Source organism: Pleurodeles waltl, chromosome 7 (assembly GCF_031143425.1).
Source record: "Pleurodeles waltl isolate 20211129_DDA chromosome 7, aPleWal1.hap1.20221129, whole genome shotgun sequence".
NCBI lineage: Eukaryota > Metazoa > Chordata > Amphibia > Caudata > Salamandridae > Pleurodeles > Pleurodeles waltl.
In genome coordinates, this window is record NC_090446.1 from 549911422 (window position 1) to 549933767 (window position 22346).

The following is a 22346-nucleotide window of genomic DNA, read 5'->3' on the forward strand; positions in this document are numbered from 1 at the left end:
GCCCAGGAACACAGGGGAACTGGGATGGCTGCTGTGCGACGGGGGCGGACAGGCCAAGGGAACCCACTCTCCACGAGGCCCTCTCCTCCATCATGGGAGCATACCACCACTCCCAGGAGACGATGGCAACGGTCCTGGCCAAGTTTCAGGAGACCCAGCACATGCAGAAGGAACAGTATTTGGGGTTCAGGGAGGAACTCAGGACCATCAGCTCCGCCCCGGACACCATCGTAGGGGTGCTGAACTAAATACTCAACATCAGGAGGGACACTGTGGCACTCCAAGGGGCCCCTGACACTAGCATGGATGATGAACTGCCCACTACCTCTGCCGGCACTAGTGGACAGGAGGCACCGCCACAGGACCACCACACCAGCACCCCACCCCCTGCAGATGGAGAACCACCCCGCAAGTGGTCCCTGAGATACAGGAACAAGACAGAGCACGATGCCAAGACCCCCGCCAAGAAATGAGACCATCCTGATTGTCAACACACTGTCCCACTTTGTCACCCTGTCCATATTGGAACTGCCCCAGCTCCACTTCCTATGCCCATATGGGCAATGCACCTATGAGACAAATAGACTGGACTCTGCCATGGACACTCCTCCGCCATCACCCCTCGCCATTTAACTTCCCCCTCCAATATTTTGTACGTAAATAAACACACCTAAACCACCAAAAGATCTGGAGTCTGTCTGTGATTTTGAAATAGTGTATTTGCAATTACAGTTACAAAATTTCCAGGAAATAGTAATGTCAACATACCTATGTCACACACCTCTAGTCCATGAGGAATCTAAGCAGATGACACACGTTGGGACCCACACCTGTGAAACCGTAAGGGAAAGTGACAACTCAGTGACCATACACTAGGTGAAATCGACAGACAGGAGAACAGGAGAGAGGTAGAAGTGTAAAAGTACTTGTAGTAGGCAGGAATGTATTCTCACCTGTGTTTCACTGGAAATATTGCTGGATGACTGAGTCCCTGTTCTCAATGTCTTCTTCCTCTGCTTCCTCCTCATCACTGTCCACAGGCTCCACAGCTGCCTCAACACCGCCATCTGGACCATCCTCCTGCAGAAAAGGCACCTGTCGTTGCAAAGCCAAGTTATGAAGCATACAGCAGGCCAACATGATCTGGCACACCTTCTTTGGTGAGTAGAATAGGGATCCACCTGTCATATGGAGGCACCTAAACCTGGCCTTCAGGAGGCCGAAGGTGCGTTCGATCACCCTCCTAGTCCTCCCATGGGCCTCATTGTAGCGTTCCTCTGCCCTGGTCCTGGGATTCCTCACTGGGGTCAGTAGCCATGACAGGTTGGGGTAACCAGAGTCACCTAATAGCCACACCCGGTGCCTCTGTAGTTGACCCATCACATAAGGGATGCTGCTATTCCGCATGATGTAGGCGTCATGCACTGAGCCAGGGAACATGGCATTCACATGGGAGATGTACTGGTCTGCCAAACATACCATCTGTACATTCATGGAATGATAACTCTTCCGGTTCCTATACACCTGTTCACTCCTGTGGGGGGGGACCAAAGCCACATGGGTCCCATCAATGGCACCTATGATATTGGGGATATGTCCAAGGACATAGAAGCCACCTTTCACTGTAGGCAAGTCCTCCACCTGAGGGAAAATGATGTAGCTCCGCATGTGTTTCAGCAGGGCAGACAACACTCTGGACAATACGTTGGAAAACATAGGCTGGGACATCCCTGATGCCAGGGCCACAGTTGTTTGAAAAGACCCACTTGCGAGGAAATGGAGCACTGATAGCACCTGCACTTGAGGGGGGATTCCTGTGGGATGGCGGATTGCTGACATCAGGTCTGGCTCCAACTGGGTACGCAGTTCCTGGATTGTGGCACGGTCAAACCTGTAGGTGATGATCAAATTTCTTTCCTCCATTGTCGACAGGTCAACCAGCGGTCGGTACACCGGAGGATTCCGCCATCTCCTCACATGTCCCAGCGGACGGAGCCTAGGAAGGACAACAGTGAGCACAGAGTTAAACAACTCAGAGGTATGTACCCACAGTCTACACAGAACACGATTCATACACAAAATCTGGCCTGTATGTGTGTTGAGAGTAGGCCTAGGTATGTATGATGCAGTTGGTAACTAGGCCATTTGGGCCCCTGAAATGACGGCTCCGCGACCTCTAAAGCGGGACAATGGGATGTGAGGCAATGCGCTGGCGTTGTACACCATTGCGGTAGGCGGTCGAAGACCGCGGCGCAAAGCTGCATTGGTTAACATTGGACCCTATGGGTCCCAGGAGCCAATGACAATGTACGCCGGTGGTGATGGTACGCACCGCCGCGGACGTGACCACCATTTTCTAGCTGTTGAATCACTCAATACCTGATCTTCGACAGGAGAGGACCTACACTGCAAGTGCTGCTGTGACCTCGGTCTGGAAGAGACAATGGCTCATGCATCTGGGGAAAGGGCCCCTGCCTTCACATCGGAGGAGTTGGAGAAGCTTGTCGACGGGGTTCTTCCCCAGTACACGCTACTCTACGGTCCTCCAGACCAACAGGTAAGTACACAGGGAGCATGCTGTATGGGCTATGCCTGTGTGGAGAGGGCTGGTTGTAAGAAGGAAGGGGGCAGAGTACTGAGTGCATGAAAGACGGTGGGTGCATGTGCCACATGGCAAGGGTAGGGATGGGGGCCACTCACTTTGACGGTGCAGTTGTTAATGACTTCTCTTCTTCCAATGTACATTTCATGTAGGTCAGCGCCCACCAGAAGAAGGATATTTGGCATGACATCGCCAAGGACGTCCGGACCCTGGGGGTCCACCACAGACGGAGAACCCACTGCCGTAAGAGATGGGAAGGCATTCACCGCTGGATCAAGAAGACGGCGGAGGCTCAGCTGGGGATGGCCTCCCAACGTGGGAGGGGTGCCCGTCGAACCATGACCCCCCTGATATTCCGGATCCTGGCGGTGGCCTACCCTGAGTTGGATGGGCGCTTGAGGGCATCACAGCAGACACAAGGGGGTGAGTACACTCTCATTCTGCTGACTTTGCGCGGAGTGGAGGGGTCTGGGTGGGGGAGGAGGGCTGTGGGTTTCCCTAGGCCAGGGCGAGTTCCGTAGGCTAGGCCCCTTCGTAAGGCATGGCCCTGTGGCCCCCCACCCCACCTCTGTAGAGTGCCAAGTACAGATATTCATGCACCTGTGTAATCTATGTGTGCAGATGTCGTCTTTAGCCTTGTAGGCCATTTCCCAGGAATTGCACTGTAGAGCCCAACAGCGCGACGTAGTGCAGGGGGCTGCTGTGTCTGTCTTGTCTGCCAATGGTAGCGGTTATCCATGCACTCAACCTGTCTTTCTTCTGTTCCCCCCCCCTTTTTTTTGTGGTCTCCCTGTTCTTGTGTGCATTAGCATCATCAGGCAGAGGTGCAGTGGCACCGGAGCACGATGGAGCTGCATCCCACATGGGCATGGAGGCCCACACTATGGACTCTGAATACACCAGTAGGGCGAGAGGGCGAGGGGAGCACCACATCGGTCACAGGATCTGCAACCAGCGACACGGACTCGTCCTCCGATGGGAGCTCCCTTGTGGTGGCGGCAACATCTGTGCTCCCCACTTCAACAGTTACAGCTGCCACCCCCCCTACCAGCACTGCCCTCCCAGCAGCCCCTCAGCCTTCACCCCGTGCCCACTCACCCAGGAGGGTGGGCATCACCTTCGCCCCAGGCACCTCAGCCCCTGCCCCTGTCACCTCTGCTGCCCTCAGTGAGGAGGCCATTGACCTCCTCAGGTCCCTCACTGTTGGGCAGTCTACCATTTTGAATGCCATCCAGGGTGTAGAACAGAAGTTGCAACACACAAATGCATTCCTGGAGGGCATTCATTCTGGTCAGGCTGCCCTTCATCGAACCGTTCAAACTCTGGCCTCAGCACTGATGGCAGCCATTGTCCCTGTGTCTAGCCTCCCCCTCCAACTTCTTCCACCCAGACCCAATCCCCTGTACCTCTGCCTATCCCAAGCACACCATCAGACCAGCCTGAACACACCTCACCACACAAGGGTAACTAAGGCAAACATAAGCACCACACATTCCACAGGCACTCACGCAAGCATCACACACATACAGACACACCAATATCCACTGCCTCCACTGTGTCCCCCTCCTCGTCGTCTCCCTCCTCCCTCCCAGTCTCGTCTACACTCACACCTGCATGCACTACCACTACAGCTACTACGTCCCTCTCCAGCACACCCACCACCACACCAAGCTCATGTGCACTCACCAGCCCCACTACCATTCACACGTCCCCTGTGTCCTCTCCCAGTGTGTCTGTGACGCCCCCGCCGAAGATTCACAAACGCAGGCACACACCCACCCAACAGCCATCCACCTCACGACAGCCTCCAGCGCATGCACCTGCACCCAAATCCACAAAAGTTACACCTCCTACAACCACCACCCCTTCCTCCACTCCCAAACCCCCTCCAGCTCCCCGTCCCAGTGTCTCCAAACAACTTTTCATGTCCACCCTTATCCTATTTCCCACCCCCCCCGTCCAACTCATAGGTCCCGTACTAGCACCTCAGCCACAAAATCACTGGGACCAGAAGTTGGCCAGTGCCCGGCGGGAGAGGGGGAAGACTCCAGCCACCCAAGCTGCTCACAGGGGTCCCGGGGGGAGTGTGGACCCAGCTGTAACTCCTCCCAAGGTGGGGAAGGGGCAGAAGAAACCCGCAAAGTCTGGGAGGACCAGCACGGTGGAGAAGACTGCCATCATCTCCGTTGGCCAGGAGGCCCCCGCCAGCCCCATTGTCGCTGTCCAGGAGGACCCCGCAAGCCACAGCCCAGCTGCCCAGGAGGGCCCGGCCACCGCCAAGCTGCCCAGGAGGGCCCTGCCAGCCACAGCCCAGCTGCCCAGGAGGGCCCCGCAAGCCACAGCCCAGCTGCCCAGGAGGGCCCCGTCAGCCACAGCCCAGCTGGACAATGAAGGACCGCCAAGTCAAGCCCCGCTGAACAGGGCAAGCACCGCTGAACAGGGCAAGGACCGTTGAACAGGGCAAGGACCGCCAAGTCAAGCACCGCTGAACAGGGCAAGGACCGCCAACTCAAGCGCCGCTGAACAGGGCAAGGACCGCCAAGTCAAGCACCACTGAACAAGGCAAGCACCGCTGAACAGGGCAAGGACCGCCAACTCAAGCGCAGCTGAACAGGGCAAGGACCGCTGAACAGGGCAAGGACCGCCAAGTCAAGCACCTCTGAACAGGGCAAGCACCACTGAACAGGGCAAGGACCGCCAAGTCAAGCACCGCAGAACAGGGCAACCACCGCTGAACAGGGCAAGGACCGCCAACTCAAGCACCGCTAAACAGGGCAAGGACCGCCAAGTCAAGCACCGCTAGCCCATGAGCGGCAGGGGCAGTGACGCAACAGGGACTGCCACGGGGTGAGCGATGCACTCTGGGCACCAGTCACCCTCCAGAACCAGTGGAGACATGCATCCACTCTGTCTGTCCTGCACAGGATGAAGCACTCTGGGCACCAGTCCCCCTACAGAACCAGTGGAGACATGCATCCACTCCGTCGGTCCTGCACAGGATGAGGCACTCTGGGCACCTGTCCCCCTTCAGAACCAGTAGAGACTGTTATCTACTTGGGAGACTGTGGCTTTGCACTCCCCAGGATGGTACAGTGGGCAAACCACCCACTGTAGTGACTTGAGATTCTGTGGCTTTGCACTCCCCAGGATGGTACAGTGGGCAAACCACCCACTGTAGAGACTTGAGAGACTGTGGCTTTGCATTCCCCAGGATGCAGCAGTGGGCAAACCACCCACTGTAGAGACTTGAGAGACTGTGGCTTTGCACTCCCCAGGATGGTACAGTTGTAGAGACTTGAGAGACTGTGGTCTTGCACTCCCCAGGATGGTACAGTAGGCAACCCACCCACTGTAGAGACTTGAGAGACTGTGGCTTTGCACTCCCCAGGATGGTACAGTGGGCAAACCACCCACTGTAGAGACTTGAGAGACTGTGGCTTTGCACTCCCCAGGATACATCAATGGGCATGGAGCCCCTTCGTGGATCTGGCGTTGTGCACTCATCAGGCTGAGGTGCCCCCCCTTCCCTTCCCCCTGAGGTGCCTGTTGTGTTTCCATCTGATGCCCCTGCAGTGTTCTCTCCATCATGTTCGGGTATCTTGTGTGGGCCTCGCCCATGCATTTTTGGCCCAGTGGTCCACGGACTATTAATGGTGCATTACCTGGACTACTATTCGTGGTGTATATTTTGTTAATAGTGTATATACGTATATTTTTGCTTACACATTACAATGGTTACACTCATTTCCTTTTGTCTTTGCATTCTTCCGGGGGGGATGGGGGGTGTTACTGTAATGTTTGGATATGCATTGGTGTGTGTGTTGTAGTGGGTGAGGGTGGGGGTTGGGGGGTTGCGTGTGTGTGTCCCTGTTTTTTGCCTCCCCCCTCCCCTATGTCATAGGTGCAGTACTCACCGTGGTCTTCGCCGCCGGCGTTGGTGCTCTTTGTACAGGAGCAGGAAGACTAGCGCAGGAAGAATATGGAGTTCCGGCTCCATGGTGTCGTTGTTCCTCATGGAGTGTGTAGAGGTGAGCGTTTTCCCTTCGAAATGCCTGTTTCCGCCGTGTTTTTATCCCCAGTGAATCCGCCCCGGAAAAGGTGGCGGATTGGCCTGTCATAATAGTTTGGGTGGTACATTGTCTCCCGCCTGTCTGTTGGCGGTGACCGCCGCGCTGTTTGTCTGTACCTTCATGACGGTCGGAGTGTTAAAGTGGCTGTCTTTGTTGGCGGTTTCCGCCACGGTCATAATTGCAAAATTTTTACCGCCGGCCTGTTGGCGGTCTTACCACCACTTTAACACCATCCGCCAGGGTTGTACTGACCACCTTAGTCTCTTTTTTGGAGATTTTTCTTCACCGGGACGAACCTTCAAATCAGGCTGGGTCGCGGTTGAGGCAAGCCAGCTAGAGTTGCCGCGGCCGGGTCGGTCCCTCTATGGAGCTTTTTTTTTCAAAAGTTCTCCAAACTAGGTGCCCCCTTAGATTAGGAGAGGACAGGAGAGGGGTGTGTTTATGATTTTTAGGCACACCAGTGGGTGGGCTCAGCCAGATGTAACCTCCATAAATAATTTTCAGCCATGATGGATTTTTGAAGAATGTTGCCTCCTGGGATTGATTTTTGCCACATTTTCCAGGAAGTGGTCATCACGGGGGGAAGGACCCTGCACCTGATTGGAGAATCAGGACCCCCTGTTTTTTACCCAGGAGCAAGGATAAACTGGCAGACCTGCACCCACACCTCAGATCCCCCTCAGATTTCAACATGGAAGAACCAAAGGAGAAAAAGGACTGCCCTAATGGACCCCTGGCCTGCACCTGGAACCTGCACTCAGAAGGACTGCACCAGCTGCACACTTGGGCTTTGCCTGGCTTCAAACGGTTCAAGGAGGGACTCTCTGTTTGCTACATGTGAAAAAATGCTAACCAGAGTCCCCTGCACCAACTCCTGAAGAAATCAACCAGCTGACCACTGCCCAGTTGCCAAAAAGGAGTTTGAGCCAGGTGCATTCTAGGAGTTGTAGTCCACACCCCCCAAGGATCATCTCAGAGCTTCTTGACCCTTGGGGTGAGCTTTGGACCCCAAAAGAACCTTAAAAGAACATCTGGGAGAAGACCCAGAAATTTGGAGAACCAGGAGAGTTAGTGGCCCCCAGAAGTATAGAGAGTTCCTCCTAACATTAAGTCATGATCCCTTAGCTGGACATTTGGGGCAGACCAAGACCTGGAACAGGCTGGTCAACTATTGCTACTGGCCCTCATGTCAGAAAAAGTCAAGGAGTTTGTAGCTCCTATGTCACCTGCCAGGCCAGTGGCAAGGCAGGGGGCATGCCAAAGGCTCCCTTGATACCACTGCCAGTGGTTGGGACTCCCTCTGAAACGGTGGGAATTGACATTGTTGGTCCCCTAGACCTGCAAAATGCCTCAGACAACAGGTACATTTTGGTGGTTGTGGACTATGCCACCAGGTACAATGAGGCAATATTCCTCAGAACAGTCACTGCTCCCACAGTGGCTAGGGCCCTACTTGGTGTGCTCCCCAGAGTGGGATTCCCAAAGGAGGTGGTCTCACATAGGTGCGCAAACTTTATGTCAGCCTGTATGAAAACAATGTGGGATGAGTGTGGTGTTACATATAAGTTCACCATCCCTATCATCCACAGACAAATGGTTTGTTGGAGAGATTTAATAACACCATAAAGGGCATGATCATGGGTTTGTCTGGGAAACTGAGGAGGAGATGGGATGTTCTCCTCCCATGGCTGCTGTTTGCATACAGGGAGGTGCACAAAATGGGGTTGGATTCAGTCCCTTTGAGTTACTGTTTAGGTACCCTGTAAGAGGCGCATTGTGCTTGATGAGAGAGTCTTGGGAGAAGCCTCTCAAGGAGTCCAAGAAGAATGTGCTGGATTATGTGCTGGGCCTACGGTCACGCATGGCTGAGTATATGAAAAAGGCAAGCAGCAACCTGGAGGCCAGCCAGGAGCTCATGATTCTCTAACATGACCAGAACGCTACCATGCCTGGGTATCACCCACGTCAGCTGGTGTGGGTTTGGAGCCTTTGGCTCCAAGGGCCACTCAGGCCAAATGGACTGGGCCCTAACCAATCTTGGGAAAAAAGGATGAGGTCACCTACCTGGTGGACATTGGCACCCCAGGAATCCTCATAGAATCCTGCATGTAAACAGACTGAAACCCTACCAGGACAGGGAAGCCATGCTTATGCTTTTGGTCACTGATGAGGTAAAGGAGGAGGACAGTGAACCTCTGCCAGACCTTCTTTCCACAAATGCTCAGGATGGGTCAGTGGAGGGAGTGATAGTCTCTCCCAAGTTGACAGTCCAGGAGCAGAAAGACTGCAGACAAGTTTTGGAGCAGTTTGCTGGTCTGTTCTCTTTCACGACTAGATTCACCAATTGGGTTGTCCATGATATTGACACCGGTGACAGCTTACCTGTCAAGAACTAGTTGTACAGGCTGTCTGATCAGGTCAAGACCAATATCAAAGCAGAGGTGGCTAAGATATTGGATCTCAAGGTTATTGAGCCCTCTGATATTCCTTGGGCCAGTCCTGTGGTACTGGTACCCAAACCCAATCCCAAAGGTGGGAAAAAAGAATTAAGATTCTGTGTATGCTACAGAGGTCTAAATGCAGTCGCCAAGACTGATGCTCACCCCATACCTAGAGCTGATGAGCTCATTGATAGGCTGGGGGCTGTCACGTTCCTGAGTACATTTGATCAGACCTCAGGATGCTGGCAGATTGCCTTAAGTAAAGGAGCAAAGGAGAGGTCAGCATTTTGCCCTCCAGAGTGCCACTTTCAGTTCAAAGTGATGCCCTTTGGCCTGAAAAATCTTCCTGACGCCTTTCAACAGTTGTGGAACAGAGTCTTGTCTGTGTTGGAATCTTTCAGTGCAGCTTATCTGGATGATATAACTGTATTCAGGTCTATCTGGGAGGATCACCTGGTGCACCTGAAAGAAGTGTTTCAGGCCCTGCTCCAAGCAGGCCTGCATATCAAGGCAAGAAAGTGCCATATAGGGCAGAGTTCAGTGGTTTACCTGGTCCACCTTGTTGGTGGAGGCAATGTACAGCCTCTTCAGTCCAAGATCCAGACTATCCTGGATTGCGAGGCTCCTAAAACCCAGACTCAGGTGAGGGCCTTCCTTGGCCTAACCGAGTACTACAGGTGTTTTTTTTTCAGAATGATGGGACCATAGTGGGCCCTCTGACAGGACAGAACTCACCTCAAAGAAACAGTCTAAGAAAGTAATTTGGACCCCAGAGTGTCAACAAGCCTTTGACAGTCTTGTAAAGTCCATGGGGGGTCATTCTGACTTCGGCGGGCGGCAGAGGCCGCCCGCCAAAGTTCCCCCGACAGAATACCGCAGCGCGGTCAAAAGACCGCCGCAGTAATTCTGAGTTTCCCGCTGGGCCGGCGGGCGACCGCCAGAAGGCCGCCCGCCCGCCCAGCGGGAAACCCCCTTCCACGAGGATGCCGGCTCCGAATGGAGCCGGCGGAGTGGAAAGGGTGCGACGGGTGCAGTTGCACCCGTCGCGATTTTCAGTGTCTGCTATGCAGACACTGAAAATCTTTCTGGGGCCCTGTTAGGGGGCCCCTGCAGTGCCCATGCCATTGGCATGGGCACTGCAGGGGCCCCCAGGGGCCCCACGACACCCGTTCCCGCCAGCAAGGTTCTGGCGGTCAAAACCGCCAGAACCAGGCTGGCGGGAAGGGGGTCGGAATCCCCATGGCGGTGCTGCCTGCAGCGCCGCCATGGAGGATTCCTCAGGCCAGGGGAAAACCGGCGGGAAACCGCGGCTTTACCGCCGCGGTCAGAATTGGCCTGGATGCACCGCCAGCCTGTTGGCGGTGCATCCGCGGTCCCCGGCCCTGGCGGTCTATGACCGCCAGGGTCGGAATGACCCCCTATGTGTTCAGCATCAGTGTTACTGGCCCCTCACTATAGCAATGAGTTTATAGTGCAAACAGATGCTTCAGAGGAAGGGGTTGGGGCAGTGTCAGCTCAAGTTAATGAAGAGGCCAAGATCAGCTGGTTGCCTTCATCAACAGGCGACTACTCCCCAGAGAGAAGAGATGGAGTGCCATTGAGAGAGAGGCCTTTGCTGTGGTCTGGTCCCTGAAGAAGTTGAGGCCATACTTTTTTGCCACTCGCTTCCGTGTTCAAACTGGCCACAGACCTCTCAGATGGCCAGGTGCATTTTGGGATAGTCCTAACTCCCAAGGAGCAACTCAGAGTTTCTGGAACCTTGGATCAAGTTGTTGACACTTCATGGACCCAAAAAGGACTTCTGGAAGAAGATCCAGATGTTTGGAGACATTTGGAGCAACTCCATATGCTGAAGAGGTTGTAGGAGGCTGGCCTGGTTTGTAGTGGGTACCTAAGGTACTTACACCTTATACCAGGTCCAGTTATCCCTCCCTTATTAGTGAAATGTAGTCAGTGTCCAGAAGTCAGGCTCTCTAGGGGTAGTGTGGATGAGCAGCCAAGGCTAACTAGGAGACATGCAAAGCTCATGTAATACCATTGTAGTCACACAGTACTCACACACATGAAAGAAAATACTCAGTGTTACAAAAACAAAGTACTTTATTTTGGTGAAAAAGATGCCAAAAATATCTTAGAAACTATACTCCCTTAGGAGGTAAGTAATATACACAGTACATACACTAGAATGCAGAAATAGCTGTAAAAACAGAAAAAAGTACAAATAGTGAAAATCACAATAGTTAGAAATGGGCCTGCGAGTGTGTGCGTGTATGGATGGGTGGGAGAACGGAAGGGGGGAGCGTGGATAGAGGTGGGCGGGGGACATCTGGGGAGTGTTTGGGGAGGTGGGTGAGCCTCCTACCAGTGACAGGAAAGGAATTCCCTGTCAATGGTAGGGCCTACCTCCTTGGTTTTCGTGGCATTGCTAACGCCACGTAAACCATGGTAGTAGGCTGGCTCAAAATGCCACCGGCGGTACTATATCGGTTACCGGGCTGGAGATTGCTATCTCCGTCCCGGCGGGCTGCTACCACCATGGCAGTAGGAGTGGTAAATTGGTGGTAATGTGGCGCTATGTATCGCCAGCCTGTTGGCGGTACTACTTCCACATTACCACCTACCGCCGGGGTCATAATGACCCCCTGAATCTTTAAACTTCATATCTCTGGTTCCCCATATCCTATTTTAATGATTTTGGTGTCATTTTAAAAATAAAAATATAATATATTGTTAGAAATTGGTGTTGGATTTTTATTGTGTTTGGGGTTTTACTTATTTACTGTTTTTGATTTTTGAATGTTTTAAACACTTGTGTCCTATGTTAAGCCCAACTGCTCATTGCCAAGCTACCAAGGGCTGAGCGGGGATTAATTTATTGAGACCTGACTGGACCTAGCGGGGTTAGTGGCCTATTGCTATGTGTGGGTACTTACCTACAATATATTTATATATATGTCCTTTATCAACCCCTAAGCTCACTCACCACTAAATCCTAAAAATACTCTTACCAGCAAATACCCTTACACACCCCTAATACTCTTGCCCATCCTAAATCCCAAAATACCCTTAGCAACTAAATACCCTTATCCACTCTAAACCCTAAACACACCCTTAGCACCCAATACCCTCACACATCCCTAAACCTTAAAATCATCCTTACAACCCAATACATTTACCAACCCTGAACCCTAAAAAACCTTTACTGCTCAAATAACCTTATCTGCCCTAAACCCCAAAAAAATCCTTACCACCCATATACCCTTACACCCTTACCCACAGTAAAAAACACGCTTAACATCCTATAATCTCACCCACACGTGAACCCTAAAAAATATCTTTACTGCCCAATTGACCATACCCACCCTAATGGCACTAGCTGATCCAAGATCCTGGTGGAGCTGGTGGTTCCCTGGCGGTCCGACAGCCAGGATTGTAATGTGGTGGTCAGACCACTGCATTGGCAGCGGTCCAGACCGCATCCACAGCTGTGGTGGTCTATAGACCGCCACACTCGTAATAAGACTCATAGGGCCAGATGTAGGAAAGGATTTGTGAGTCGCAAACGGCAAAAATTGCCGTTTGCGAGTCACAAATCGCATTTTCCTATGCAGAAATGCATTTTGCGAGTCGGGACCGATTCGCAAAATGCATTTCCGAATCGCAAATAGGAAGGGGTGTTCCCTTCCTATTTGCGATTCGCAGTGGTATGCAATACCATTTGCGACCGCATATGGGGTCGCAAATGGTGTCGCAGTTACCATCCACTTGAAGTGGATGGTAACCCACTCGCAAATTGGAAGGGGTCCCCATGGACCCCTTCCCCTTTGTGAATGGACCACAAATTATTTTTTCAGGGTAGGTAGTGGTCCAAGGGACCACTACCTGCCCTGAAAAAATACCGAAACTAAAGGTTTCTGATTTTTTTTTAAGTGCAGCTCGTTTTCCTTTAAGGAAAACGGGCTACACTTAAAAAAAAAAAACTGCTTTATTTAAAAGCAGTCACGAACATGGAGGTCTGCTGACTACAGCAGGCCTCCATGTTTGCGAGTGCCCATAGTCGCTATGGGGCCGCAATTTGCGACCCACCTCATTAATATTAATGAGGTGGGTCTTTGCGACCCCATAGCGACTCGCAGACGGTGTCTGAGACACCGTTCTGCATTGCAAATTGCGACTTGCAATTTGCGAGTCGGAAGGACTCGCAAATTGCAAGTCGCAATTTTCAATTTTGCTACATCTGGGCCATAGTGTCCTACTATTTTCTCTTTTTATCACATTTAAATATGCTCCCAAATGTCTACAGAGTAGCACAGTAATAACTACAAATTACTGCAGTACTTAAAACACTTTTTTTTAAACTTTGCAGTTTTCCCTGAAATGCTCTAATAATATATACAAAGTTTTAGATATATTTCTCAAATTATTGCCACTTACAATTAAGTGGTGACAGGTAGAAAACAATAATGAAACCTACTACTTAACTATTTCTAAGTTCCTAACCCAGAACATAGCCAAACACAGAACACAGTCAAACTGTGCTAAAAACTACATGGTTGCATTTTACTTTTGGTAAACACAGCCATTAAACAATCCCATACTGCCTTCTCATCTGCATGTATCTCAGTATAACGTCAACTTACAGCGGCATACCGCAGTACAATGTATAACAAAGTATCTAACATTTTTAACACTGCTTACACTGTTTACACGTACTACCAAAATAACCATTTACACCTCATAATGTATATTACTGCTCCCATCACACCCACATCTGTTCACACACGTTCAAGCTACATCTGTTTCAGTGACCACATTCCACTCTACACCACTCCACTGAATGCCACTCCACTCTTCATCACTCCACCATACACCACTCTATGCTAATGCACTGTATGCCACTACACTTTACACCACTCCATTGTACACCCCTGTCCGAGCTGGTCCACTGTATGCTATTCCAGTGGACGCAACTCCAAGTACAGCACTCTACTCTATGACACTCAACTCTATGTCGCTACACTCTATGCTAATATACTCTGCACTATTCCACTGTATGACACTCCACTGTACAGCAATCTACTCCACATTATTAAACTATGTTGCAACTACAGTCTATGTCACTAGACTGTACACCAGTAAACTCAACATTATTCCACTCTACACCACTCCACTATACGCTACTTCACTGTATGCCACTCCTGTCTACGCCACTCCACTGTAGGCAACTACTCTCTGCCTTTTTGCACTGTACACCACTCCACTCTATAAAGCTTCACTCTACACCACTCCACAGTACATTATTACAAAGTATGTCAGCACCATCTACCCCACTACATTTTGTCACACTCCACTCTACTACACTACACTCTATGCCCCTCCACTCTATGTTACTCCACTCTACACCACTCCATTTTATGCCACTCCACTCTACCCCTCTCCAGTGTACGTTATTCTGCTTTAAGGCCAATCAACTGTAGGCCACTCAACTGTATGTTATTCGACTGTGAGCCACTACACTGTACACCAGTCAACTTTACACCACTCCTATTTATGCCATTCCACTCTACATCACTTTGTTCTATGGTATTCCACTGTACTCCAGTCCACTCTACCACACTCCACTCTTTGCCACTGCACACCACTCCACTCTACACTATTCCAGTGCATGCCACTCTACTGTATGACACCCTAATGTATGCTACCCCAATATGAATGCCACTACACTCTACTACACTCCATTGTATGCCACTCTACTAAGTGTGATTTATGTGTGTGCCACTCCCTCGCTATGCCACTCTACTCAACCCCACTTCAGTTTACACCACACCTCTCTATGCCACTCCACCCTATGGCACTCAACTCTATGCCATTCCAGTCTAGGACACTCCACTGTACACTACTCCACTCTTGGCTACGCTGCTCTATGCTTTTCCACTATACACAACACCACTCTCACCACTCCACTTTTTGCTATTTTACTTTATACCACTCCACATCAGTCCAGTGTAGGCTTCTTTACTATACACTAATTTACTCTACACCACTCCACTGTACCCTATTCCACTGTAGGCTACTCCACTTTATGCCACTCCACTGTATGCAACTCCACTATACGCTATTCCATTCTACACCACTCCATTCTACACTACTGTACTCCATGCTATGCTACTGTTTGCCACTACACTATATCTCACTCCACTGTACGCCACTCCACTCTCTGCCATTGCACTCTACAGTACTCCACTGTATGATATTACAACCTATTACACTCTATTCTATGCCGCTCCACTTTTTGCAACTGCACTCTCCAACACTTTCCTGCACACTATTTCACTGTGCGCCGCTCCACTGTACACCACTCCACTGTATGTCACTTCAGTGTAACACCACACCACTCCACTATACACTATTCTATGTTACACAACTATACTCTACACCACTGATCCCTATGCTATTTAACTCTACCACTCCACTCTGTCCCACTCCACTGTATGTTACTCTTATGTACGCTATTACACTGTATGCTACCCCACTGTCTCCCACTCCATTATATGCCACTCAACTGTATGCTATGTCAATCTGCACGATGCAAGTCTATGCCACTTCAGTGTATGCCACTCTACTGTATAGAACTCCACTCTATGCCACTCCACTGTATGCTATCTCAGTGTATGCTAATCTACTGTATGCTATTCCATTGAATGCCACTTCACTCTACGCAAATCTCCTGTATGTCACTCTGTTTGTATACTATTACACTGTATGTCACTCCACTTTACTCCACTTCACTCTATGCCACTTCACTGTATGCCACTCCACTCTATGCCACTCCACTCTATGCCACTCCACTGCATGCTACTCCACGCTACTCCACTGTATGCTAATACACTCTTTGTTACTCCACTCTACCCTATTCCACCATATGGTACTCCACTCCACTCTACTGTATGCAAGTACACTGTACCTCACTCCACTGTATGCTGCTCCACGGTACACCACTTCCCTCTACAGCACTCCACTTTATGCTATTTCGCTGAATGCCACTCCACTCTATGCCACTGGATTCAATGCCACTCAATTGTTCACCTCTCCACTTTATGAGATTGTGCTGCATGCTATTCTACTGGATGTAACTTACCTCTACCCCATTCCACTGTGTGCTACTCCACTCTAAGTCAGTTTACTTCACTATAGGCCACTCCATTGTATGCTTCTGCACTGTATGCTACCCCATTCTGTGCCAACCCACTCTACCCAATTACGCTCCATGTCACTACATTGTGCTCCACTCAACACTATACTTCACTCGTCAACAGTCTATGCACCTCCACTGTACCACACCATACTTAACTGTAAAGCACTAAACGGTACAGCAATGTACTCCTGTCAATACCAGTGTATAGCACTCTACTTTACACTATAGGGACCCAGTCACAAAAATAAACTTACACTTTTGTGTAGTGTTAGACCTGACAGCCTTAAGGTGGTCACCCCTAACTTTTTGACTGCCTCCTTCCACTTTTTGGATATTGTTTTTTGCTGCTTTTAAGACTCTGCGCACTTTATCACTGCTAACCAGTGCTAAAGTGCATATGCTATCTCACTTTAAACACGATAACATTGGATCACACCCAATTGGATTGTTTAATTTACTTATAAGGCCCTAGTAAACTGAACTATTTGTGTCCAAGGCCTGTGGATTAAATGCTACTAGTAGGCCTGCAGCACTGATTATGCCACCCTCTTAAGTAGCTCCTTAACCATGTCTCAGGCCTGCCATTGCAAGACCTGTGTGTGCAGTTTTTACTGCCAATTCGACCTGGCATTTAAAAGTAGTCGCCAAGCCTAAAACTCCCCTTTTTCTACATATAAGTCACCTCTAAGGTAGTCCCTAGGTAACCCACAGGGCAGGGTGCAGTGTAGACAAAAGGCAGGACATGTACCTGTGTAGTTTACATGTCCTGGTTTTGTAAAACTCCTAAATTCATTTTTACACTGCTGTGAGGCCTGCTCCTTTCATAGGCTAACATTAGGGCTACCCTCATATACTGTTTGAGTGGTAGCTGCTGATCTGAAAGTAGTAGGAAGGTCATATTTAGTATGGCCAGAATGATAATACCAAATCTTGCTGACTGGTGAAGTTGGATTAAATATTACTATTTTAGAAATGCCACTTTTAGAAAGTGAGCATTTCTCTGCACTTAAATCCTTCTGTGCCTTACAATCCACGTCTGGCTGGGTTCAGCTGACCGCTCCCTTGTGCATTCACTCAGACAAACCCCAAACACAGGATTCTCAGCCTCACTTGCATACATCTGCATTTTGAATGGGTCTTCCTGGGCCGGGAGGGTAGAAGGTCTGACGCCTCCATGTCAAAGGACAGTAGCCTGCCCTCACACAAAGAACTGGCACACACCCTACTGGGACCCTGGCAGACAGGATTGAACTGAAAGGGGACCTTGCATACTTCTAAGCCACTCTTTGTAGTCTCCCCCACTTCAAAGGCAGATTTGGGTATTTAAACAGGGCCTCTGCCCTACCAACTCAGACACTTCTGAAGTAGACACTCTACTTCATCAAGACACTTCCTGAAGAAGAGAACCTGAAATAGAACCTGCAACCTGCCAAGAAGAACTGCCTGGCTGCCCAAAGGACCCACCTGATTGCTTTCCATGAAGGACTGCTGCCTTGCTGTTGCCCTGCTGCCTTGCTGCTCTCTGGCTGTGCAGAGAAGTGCTCTCCAAGGGCTTGGAGAGAGCTTGCCTCCTGTTCCCTGAAGTCTCAGGACCAAAAATACTTCATTCCTGCAAGAAGAACTCCCTGTGCGGCGGAAATCGACACACAGCCTGCCAGAAACAACGCACAGCCTGCATCACAGGGAAAAATTCACTGCACGCCGAACCGGAATGACGCAGCTCGACTTTGCAATGAGAGGATCGGTGCAGCGCCAGTGTAGACTTGGAAATTTGACGCATGACCCACTGGATAGACGCACAGCTGAGCCAGAACGATGCAGCCCGACTTCCAGAGAGGAATTTCCACACATCGCCCACCGGATCGACGCAGCCCCTGTGACTGCCCCTGTCAGCGCCAGATTTCAATGCATCATCCCGGGGACATCAAAAACCCCGCAACCCAAAGAGGATCCAAGACAGAGCGTCGGAAATCGACGCAAAGCCTTCCCTGCGTGAAAAGTAAATGATGCATCGTCGTGTGCGGCCCAAGAAATCGACACACACCTCCCTGTTTTCCACGCATCTCCCCCTCTGCGGTTCTTTGCAGAGATTTTGAACGCAAACCAGGTACTTTGTGCTTACAAAAGACATTTATTGCTTTTAAGAGACTAAAGACACTTTCAATAATTTTTACAGTGATATTCCAAAATGTACTTATCACATTTTAATCGTTTTGACATGCATCTATACAGATAAATATTATATATTTTTCTAAACACTGTGTGGTGTATTTTTGTGGTGTTCTACTGTGTTATTGCATGATTTAATGTACAAATACTTTACACATTGCCTTCTAAGTAATGCCTGACTGCTCAGTACCAAGCTACCAGAGGGTGGGCCAGGATAATTTGGATTGTGTGTGACTTACCCTAAGTAGAGTGAGGGCCCTTGCTTGGACAGGGGGTAACCTGACTGCCAGCCAAAGACCCCAGTTCTAACATGTAGGTTCACAATTGTTTGCTATTTACAAAGAGATTTATTAGTAATACCTTTATGAGTGCATAGTCTCCGTACATAAAAAAAAGAGGAGAGTCTGCACTCATAAAGATATTAGGTGTAAATCCCTTTGTAAATAGCAAACAATCTTAAACTTACATGAACATTTATGTTTACCATTGTGAATCAGTAGCTGTGAGAGTGTCTGTCTGGGTGTGAGAGTGTGTGCATCAGTGTCTTAGTGGGTGAATCACTGTCCGTGTGGGTCTATGAGTGGGTGCATGAAGTGTTCAGTGGGCCTGTGACTGAGTGTGTGAGAGTCTGAGTGGGTCTGGGAGTGGATGCTTGAGTGTCTGAGTGGGACTGGGAATGGGTAAGTAAGGGTTTGAGTGGGTCTGTGAGTGGGTGCACAAAGGTCTGAGAGAGTCTGTGAGTGAGTGCGTGAGTGAGTGGGTCTGTGAGTGGGTGTGTAAGGGTCTGAGTGGGTGTGTGTGACTGGGAAAAAGAGACTGAAACACAGAAATTGGGAGCGACAGCAAAAGAGAGAGAGGAGGAGACAGAGAGTTTTCACATTTTGGTGAATGATATACTTAAAATGAGATATTTGTGGACAAATGAAAAAGAAAAATGTATTTGTCAATTGAAAAGATTAAGATCACTTAATCATTAAGTTGAAAATAAATTAAAGGCAACAGTGACAGACACACCTGAACTAGAACCCTCATCTTTCAGTGGGGGGGATTTTGACCTTAACTATTATGCCACAGGTGACCCCTTAATGTGCTGTGACTTTTTTTTTTAGAAGTCATTGCATGGAGAGACAATTGCAATGACTCTCTCTCTCTCTTTCCATTAAATTAAAGAGAGAGAGAGAGAGAGAGAGAGGACACGGTGGGACCCTCAAGGCCCCGCAGTCCTATCCAGCAATGCTCCCCCAAACAGGGAGCTGCTTTTAATAGCAGCTTCTTGCTTGTGGGAGCAATGTTTTTCTCTGTCTTTCCCGCATGCATATTTGCGCTCAGAGAAGACATGAAAACTCCGATTTCTGTAAGTGAGAGCTGTTTGGCTGCTCTCACTTGCAGAAAGCAGACTGTGTTGGTTTTTGTTTGGTGGGAGCTGTTAAAGCTCCCATCAAGCAAAAGCAAACAGCTATGTCCCAGGAGTGGGCACCCCGGGACAAAGCAGGAGCCGGCCCTGGGGGTAGTGGTCCGGGGCCATCAATGGCTCCACGGGGGGCCGCTCAGCCCCTCTCCAATGACCATTGCCCCAGGGAGATAGTGGTACCCGGGGATATTGTGGGGCTGGGTGGCCCCATATTACTTACCTAGCAGCGGATACCACTAGGTAGTTATAGTTAGGACCTAGTTTCTAAAGAAAAAGCAGTTTTTCAATTGCCAATATCTTTGTCATTGCAGGATGAACCTTCTTGTCTTTTCCCAAAAAATTGGAAAGTCACGTCAGCTGCTGTCTGGAAAGTTTTGGAGTGATTCGTCAAGAGGGGGCAGAGAAAAAGAGAGGTCAAAAAAGGAGCGTTTCCTATGTTCATTTTCATAGGGATTTTGAACAGCGATAGCGCCTGAACTACTGGACAGAATTACAGCTAATTTGGCAGAAAGCTAGCTCTTGGTTTTGATGGATCCCATTTTGCTATTTTGTGTAAATTATTTCAATGGTTGCTAATCAATTAAAGAGAATGCTAAATCCAAATTTGTATATATATATATATATATATATATATATATATATATATATATAGACGCAGAGGCTTCTTTTAAAAAGTATGTTTACCCTGGAATCATGACGGGGTCCGAATCCACTGTAAAAAATGTTTTAAAAAAACAAGTGGGGTATTCCCACGCTTGTTTTTAAAAAAGCACATGGGTAGGCCAGGTCCTGGGGCCACTGTTTACTTTTCAAATGTGGGGATTGGGGCTCTTGGTCCCCCACAGCCCCGGGGACCACCATCCTTCACTGGATTAGTAATAAAATATGAGTGGGGGCGTGGCCCTCTGGGCCCTGGGATCACCACCTCAGGGCAAAAAACGTTTTTTAAATGTGGGGGAGGCCCAATTGCCTCCCCCACAGCCCCAGGGACCACAAACCTCCCGGGGCTACAATGAATTATGAGCCCAGGGACCACCACCCTCCAGGGGCACATACTAAATAATGTAAAGAAAGTCCTTTTTGGACCTCTATTAGCCATAGGGACCACCAACTCTCCGGGTCTATGTGCCCTCAAGGAGCATCTGAAGGCCCTGCTATGTCCCAGGGTGCCCACCCCTAGGACATAGCTGTTGCTGTGGCTTGACTGCAGCTTTGCAGCTTCAGCCAAGTCACAACAAACTTTCAGGTTTTCACAGTGAGACCTGCAGGCATGCAGGGAACATAGATTAAATGTTTCAGCAAGCTGGGAGCTGCATAAAGTGTTAAAAAAACACCAGCAGCAAAAGAAGAAAAAGTGATAGCTCAGTCTGAAGGTTGCAGTCCTTCACACAACGCTTTCGGGGTTCAAGACTAGCTTCCTATTTTTTTTTAATGTGTAAATTATTTTAATTTTTTTAAAATAACAGATAAATTTTTTACTTTAAATTGTGCAGAAATATCTCATTCTAAGTATATCAAACATCAATGTGTAAAAAACTTGCTATCTCTCTCTATCACACTTTCAATCTCTCTGACTCTCTTGCAGTCAATTTCTCCCACACCCACTCACATCCCCAGTCAGACATTCACACACCCACTAACAGACCCACCCAGATAGTTACGCACCCACTCACATACCCACTCAGACTCTCACACACCCACTCACAGATCCACTAACAGCCTTGTGCACCCACTCAGAGACCTGCGCACACACAGATACACCCACTACAACACTGATGTATGCACTCTCACACCCAGACACTCTCACAGCCAGTCTCACCCGCAGATACACCCTCTCACACTTATTCTCACACCCAGATAGCCCATGGTTAACTCCTGCTGCGCACGCTCAAAGGGCTGTGCACAGCATGGGGTTGATTGGTGAAGGGGAGGTTGGCTGCAGGGTCTAGCTGCAGGCCAGGTTTTGCGGGCAGCCTTTGCTGCATATGGGTGAATGCCGTGAACAGTGCAAGGTTGGGTGCTTATAGGGGATTTGCCTCAAAACCTGGCTGTGGCGAACGGCCGCTATGCATGTGCCCAGATAAGTGCGTGGCGGTGGTTAGATTACCGTATAATAATGAAAATTACTATACGTTAAAAAAATAGAAGTTCACTGAAGAAATTAAAGGTTACAGGGGGCGCAGGTTATAGTTACCTTAGGGCACGAGTTATAGTCACTTGAGGTAACTCTAACTATAACTGGTGAATTTCTATGGTTTTGTTCATTTAAAATGTGAGCCTAACTATAACGCCCCTGTAACCTTTGTTTTTTTTAAGTGAACATACATTTATATATATAGTCTCCTAACAGCTGTTCCATCCAGCAAGGGTGGTACTTGGTGCTGGGAGTGGACTCAGCCACACAAATACATTCCAGTTGCCCAGAATATGAATGAAGACATGCGCTCTCATGACTGCA

General features: G+C 49.4%; 1 protein-coding gene across 1 annotated transcript in view; it reads left to right on the top strand.

Moving 5' to 3' along the window:
* The window catches only part of LOC138246923 (vomeronasal type-2 receptor 26-like), a 471463-nt gene that overhangs the window by 438604 nt on the left and 10513 nt on the right, over positions 1-22346 (top strand). The gene's annotated exons all lie outside the window — the stretch shown is intronic.